This window comes from Charadrius vociferus, unplaced genomic scaffold, assembly GCF_000708025.1.
Source record: "Charadrius vociferus isolate BGI_N301 unplaced genomic scaffold, ASM70802v2 scaffold186, whole genome shotgun sequence".
NCBI classification, from domain to species: Eukaryota; Metazoa; Chordata; class Aves; order Charadriiformes; family Charadriidae; genus Charadrius; species Charadrius vociferus.
The window spans coordinates 2,130,748-2,137,565 of record NW_009648793.1 but is presented as its reverse complement, the minus strand read 5'-3'; positions in this window follow the sequence as shown (position 1 = coordinate 2,137,565).

The window sequence follows — 6,818 nt, the reverse complement described above, 5'->3', positions numbered from 1 at the left end:
AGAAGACCACCAATGGAGCTTCACATACAGTTTCTGTGCCTGTCTTCCAACAGTCATGAAAAATGGAAGGTGGTAGAGAAGCCCACAACATAAGTGGTCAAGGGCTGGAAAAATGCTTCACAGTGGTTGCACACTCATACCTTAGTCAAGAGGAAGTCTTGAAGTTCACCTGATAATACTCAAAGTATGTCTCCATGGAATGGTGTAGCCTGACATGAGTGAGCTCCTTCTGTACTCCAAGATTGCTGGGCACAGGCTAATTCCAAACTGGGAATCAGATAACTGCCTCCAGGATCACACTGAGCCCAAACTAATAAACCTGGGTAAGAAGCAGAGCGATAGCACGTGAGTTCTGGGTGAAAATAACTATAGCTTTTTTCAAATTTACCTCTGAAGAAGTGTGGAGATGTGCCTCAAGAAAGTAGCCGAGGATCAGGAACTGAAGGGAGAAACTGGATTTGAAACCATGCATCGGGAATGGGACATGGCCTAACATACATCCTTCAGTCACTGATTGAAAAAGCAAGATCCTGACACACTTAAAAGCTTTCAGACTGCTGTTGGTTTCCTCAGTACAGGTGAGAGGGCTGGCAGTACCAACATGCTGGGCAGAAACCATACTTGATAACGAAGATAATGCAGAAGAAAACAGGAAATCTTTTAAGAACTCTTTATTCCAATGGCTGATCTGCCTGACCAAAAAAAGATATCTGTTGGCTCTATAGAGTTTTCAGCCTTTCATTCTTTATTGACCTTCTCTCCTTGATCAAACTGTAGTGGAAAGCGGAAGAGTCATCACCTCTTGATGCCTGCTGGATCATATCCTGCTGGTTTTCCAGAAGATACGCTTCACCAAAATGCACAGGATTGGAGTCGGTACAGAGCAGGTGACTCTTGCGGACCCCACAAGCTGAAGCAAGTACTTTAGGCCCCAGTGATATTAAGTTTTTTCTCTTGACTGTTTGGCTCATCACAACATAGTGGTTAAGTGACAGACAACAGAGCGTGCGGATGTTTTGCCTTGTGTCTGTGTTACATGTCTGTCCCATCTTTACGTTGCAAGATAGAGTAGCTGATGGGAGGGAAATACAGAAGGGGCTTTCACGGGAAAGTATACTATAACCTTTTCTTTCAGATCACACTGCAGTGACTAAAAAAATCTTGAAATCTGTAAGCCACAGCAGTGAGACGTGGCATGTTGTTTGCTGGGACCTCTCTGGAGGTCATACAAAGGGTTTGGGTAAATCCCTGCTGTCAGCTCTTTGCTTCTGAAACTCTCATTTCCTCCTCTCACATACACTCATGTTCCTTTAATCACAGAACTTCCTACTTCTTTTTTAAGCAAAAGCTGACAATGGAATTTTTTATCCTTTGTTGAGGCATGAAGCTTTAAAAAAGGGAAACAAGAATTTACTGTACTTGGGGCACACACTCAGCAAATAATGAAGAGCGCAGATCCACTCAAAAGTCCAAATATATATTTCTTAGTTTGTCCACAATTTTAAGCAATTGTTGCCTTACTCTGAGCCAATTTAGTAATGTCTTGTAAACATCTCCCCCAGTTAAAATAGTGCTCCTTTCAGGAACTGAGATGCTTGGAACAAATTATGAGAGAATGTGAAATGTTGCTTTTTTTTTTTAAAAAAAAAAAGCTAATAATTTTGGATGCCTAAAGATGTTCTGAGGATAGAACGTGATGTTTACGCATTCTTGATTTAGGCTAACACAGACTTATTTTTCCTACCCCATACATGTAGTGATAGGACTAGGGGGAATGGCTATAAACTGGAAGAGGACGGGTTTAGATTAAACATGAGGAAGAAGTTTTTCACTTTGAGGGTGGTGAGGCACTGGAACAGGTTGCCCAGAGAGGTTGTTGAGGCCCCATCCCTGGAAGCCTTCAAGGCCGGGTTGGATGGGGCTTTGAGCAACCTGGTCTAGTGGGAGGTGTCCCTGCCCATGGCAGTGGGGTTGGAACTTGATGATCTTCACGGTCCCTTCCAACCTAAACCATTCTATGATTCTATGATACACAGTTTGGCAGCTCCTAGAGTATGGATAATGGCTTGCTATGGCACCTTTCAATGCTCGCCAGCATACCTAAACCAGCATACACTAGCATTAAAGTCAGTAGTTATATATGACTCCACCACACATTCCCATTAAATCCTGCAGGAGCCAAGTGAGCCACCTCCAGTTTCTGCAGATATAATTCCTAAACACCTACATGCATTGTGTCTCACCATCCTTTTTCTTGTCTTCTTGCAAAGTCAGTGCGTTAAAGCAATCTTTCTACTCTGTTGATGTAGTTTAGTAGCTTAATGCCAAACAATGAAGTTAAGGTTGCAAATTTGACAGTCAAACAATAAAATCCAAATTTGTGAATAAATACCTCTTTCCTGTTGTTAGAGGTAAGGTAGGTGGCAAGTATCACCAAAAAAAGCAGAGGCCTTACAATAACAGACAAGAATCATGGACTGTCTTCATTTTAGCCCCAGCAAGGTTACATATTGTAAAAGTGTCCATGGCTGGAAGTTGCTACTTGGATTGTTATTTGATTGTTATTTCTAGGTACTATTGAAACTGAAGCTTGTTCTCAGCACCATGAAGACATCGGTGTATCCCAGAGATATGCCAAAGGCTGCTGGAGGATATTTTTGAATTTAAAAGCCTGCCTTTATTTTCCATTCTAGCAGGAAGCAACCTTTCCTGACCAGATGACTAAGTTATGTGATCAGGTCTTATTTGACTTTCTCCACTGTTTGAAAAGAACAGCACATTTTCTTCATCAGAGAAACCTTGCTTGCACTGAGGCCCGCCTCCAGGAACTCCATCAGGAACTGTGAAAAACCCTGAAGGTTTCCAGAGGCTTATCCAGATTATTTTGCTATACTCAGATTTGTACTGGCTCTCAGTTCAATGGGTATTTGCACTCACACCTCTTTACAATACGTTAGACATCCTACTGCAGGTCTTGAAAACGTCATGGCTTTGTCATAGCTGGCCCTACATAGTCTCATCTTGACAGTTCATCTCTTTCCATTTTTAATAAGCATCTTAGTTTTTCCTTCTGTCAAAATGAGCATAGTGTTTATTAACAACTTTCTTCAAAAGTTCACTGCATAGAACCATTCCAAAGGCTCTATAATTACTCCTTACTTACATACTGTTAATTATATTGCTACTTTGCCAATTGCAAGGTTCCCTGCTCTGCTGTATCTGCCTGTTACCTCAGTCTCTAGCCACTGAAACCACCATTTGAGATTCCTTACCAAAAAATACTAGACACAATTGTTGTAGCAGGCCATTAATTGCTAAACAGCAACCACATGTCAGGTTTTGTTTAGTTTGTTTTGGGATCTGCAAATAATGAGCTGGGGAGACATACATGTACCACTAATCCCATCAAGAATCTATGGTTTCATGAGCTCAAAGTCCCAAGCAGCGGCCGACTCTTCAAGCCACTCAGCTTAGCTTAACTAATACAAGGAAGAAACACGCTCTTTGAATCAACTGTTGCCTTGGCAATTCCTAATCTTTGGCCTCGCAAGACATTTTGCTACCTACAGAGCCAACGTGCTAAGCATCAGACGTTGGAAATATGGAAAACGACTCCAGATAGGAGTGTTATAAGTATTCATCCCATAATGTAAGTTCATCCCATAACATCTTATGAAAAAAATCTGAAACAACAAAACTTTTAAACTTCTCAAATGCTAGTTAAACAATCAAAACCCCCTCACTTTCAAGAGAAGTAGGGTGAATCAAGTTGCAGCAAGACTTTTTTTCCTGAGGACCACCTTGATTAGATTGGCTTGCAAAGAACCAGTGAGAAATGGAAATGCACTGTCTCATTAGTAATAGAAGAACAGACAGATACAAAAGGTAATTATCATATTCTGCTTTTAGCTGGAAAATGAAAAAATGTATTTGTATCTCCTTTGTAGACAAGCAGTCTAGTGTGAAATGTTAACAAAAGGAAAGGTATTACAGAAGAGCGCTAGACAGTGAGAGAAAGAAGTAGGCATCCAGTTGAGCCTCAAACCAATATGACTGTTGTCAGAACGTCTTTGTTGGTCATTTTACTCCTAATCAAAAGCAGAATCCTGCTTCCATCTCTTTCTGTAGCAGCAATTTCTACTTGTGAAATACAACACTTTAGAAATGTTGGGAAAATTTCCTAAAATTCTCTTTGGGGTTCTGATACGTTGCATGAGAAAAGTCAGGGGTGGGGAGCTGGTACCAGCTTCTCCAGAACCCGTTTTAATCATCTCTGTTCTCTCTGTGAGAGGAGCTTCATCATCTTTTAGCATCTATAGCCCCAAAGCTCTTCTAACACCATGGAAATATATAATGCAATTAGATGGAAGAAAAAATCCATTTATACAAAGGAATAAGTAGAGTCTTCTACATAATGAAATACTTACTGATTTGCTTCGGGTTACGCTGAAAAGGCCTACTTTGAGGCACTGGATTCTTGCAGCCTCGGGTTTGTTTAGATGAAAGCAAGACTTTCTGGCAGCTGCTCGAGCAAATGAGCACCCAGTGATCCACCCTAATTTAGGTTATGTAAAACTTAGTGGGTGTAAGCCACACGTGTGCCTTCCGAAGGTAGCGCCTGGGTTGCACTCCCGACGGTTAGCTTGGCTGACAACCGCCTTCTCCCTCCCACAGACCTGTTCGAGTAAAGCTCTGTTAAAGAAAAATTACTGCACATCACAGGGCGTGACACGGCACAAATACTGTGCAATGATCTAAGGTGCCTCAAGCAGTCATGGCATTCATCCAGCTGTAGTCAAAATGTGTTCGTTTTAGGAGGTTTTTTGGTGTCATCAACACAGTATGCAAATATGGTGCACTGTTTGAAGTGGAAAAGAACTCGATCACGGTATTTTGAAACACATGGGAGAGCGGTAAGGGCCCTTTTACACAGTGTGACCGTTGCGTCGGAGGTCCCTAAGCAAGCTCTAAGAGAACTGGCTTGCTTGCTGAGTGAAGAGCAGTGGCACGCAAAGACACCTCAACAAGCTCTGACCAGCCCAGCATGGGAATCAGAACCAACGTAGACATGTAACTTGAGCTGTGCCATCGGGCTGCGTGTTGGGGAGCAGTAAGGGCAGGCGATGCTCTGAAGGGGAAAGCGAGCCAGAAGCTGAGGGTGACAGGCAGGCAGGCGAGGGGGACAACTTACTGACAAGGGGCCTGTCCCACAATAGCCAAAAAGGACAAGCGAGGCAGGTCAAGAGTCCAGGTCACCAGACAAGGCCGTGGTGGTGGGACAGGTCTGAGGTCAAGCCAAGAAGCCACGTCTGTAGGTCAGGATCAACAAGGGTACACAGCTCCTAAGAGATGGTGGCAGGGTGGGAAGAACCTAGCTTCTTCCAACTTTTTGTTGAATTGCTGCAAGGCTAGCCGGCACTGTGGCCAGAGATGCCTCAAAGCTAGATGCATTGCCTAAGTTGCATTCTCTAATTAAGCTGCCTAAACCCCCAGGAGAGAGGGGAATGCACCCAGGGCACTGACATTATCCCGGCTGACTTGGCTAAGAAGTGGTGGTGTGCTCTGCCATGTTGACGTACCAAGGCTGTTTGATTATGGTGGAATTGCAGCAGCTATTGTGGTGGACTTGAAGTCAAAAATCTGGATTCCGCTCCTGGTTCCACTGAATGGTGGAGGAAGATCCCAGAGGAGGAAACACACTAGCTGTGTTGTCCTCTTTTCTCTGTGTAGATTACTGTCCCTCATTCTTGAGTTCTACTAGCTGCAGTTTCATGACTTTGTCCTAAGTAACAGCAACTCTTATCAAAGATTACTATGTTTGAAAAAAATCCCAAGGATATTGGTTGACTGGTGATGCTATACTACAACCCTTGCTACACAGGATTGCTGTCAATGCACCCACACCAGTGGATCAAGCCAGAGCTGGAGGGTGCTAGGTACCTGCAGAGGAGGAACCTGGTATGGAGACAATGTGTTTTAGTAGGACTGAGAGAGTTACTGTTGGGAGGGAGGTATAGCTGTCAGGAAAGGACAAGGTTCCAGCGATTGCGCTTCCCATTTTACATTGTTTTGGCAGAGCACTGCATGACTACTGAGTACATGTTACAGACCTTCTGGAACAATCTTTCAGACAACCAACAAGACAGTTTGACCAGGACTTAGAAGATCTGGATTTCAGTGCCAGCAACCAGTGAGAAACTGAAATATTTGTTGCAAGTCATTGAACTTCTTTGTGACTCAATTCTCACCCTAAACGAGGGAAGACCAGTAATATGTGCCTTTATGAAAGTGCTTTGACCTTCCCACATGATAGGCATGGTATCATCATTCTCAGATTCTGTATTAGGTAATGATCTCTGGAAATAGACAACAGGGCAGAATATAAAAGTACATCAAACAGCCAGAAGCACAGGGAGTCACAAGTACCCACCACAAACTACCACTTGCACTTGAGTTGGAAAAAAATAAACCAGAGCCAGGAGACTGCAACGTACCACAGCAGGTCCTCCAGCTACGCAGCACTGTTCACTGCTATAGTTTCAGAGGAGCCGCCTTTTTCTTGTCGCACATGCCAACCTCAGTTCTTTCCACAATTCAGGCTAACCTCTCTCTGGATTACTGCCTCAACGTCGTTCACTAGCACACTCACGCTGCATACTTTGCTGCCTAAGGCATGCACCTTTGGAAGCCTACGCCTAGGCTGCACATACAAGTGAACTCCGTCCTTCCTTCCTTCTTCACTGTTTTTTCTTTTCTTCAAAAACTAAGCATCACTCCTGGAGATTTCTATCTGTAGAAGTGAGATGGAAAAAAATGTT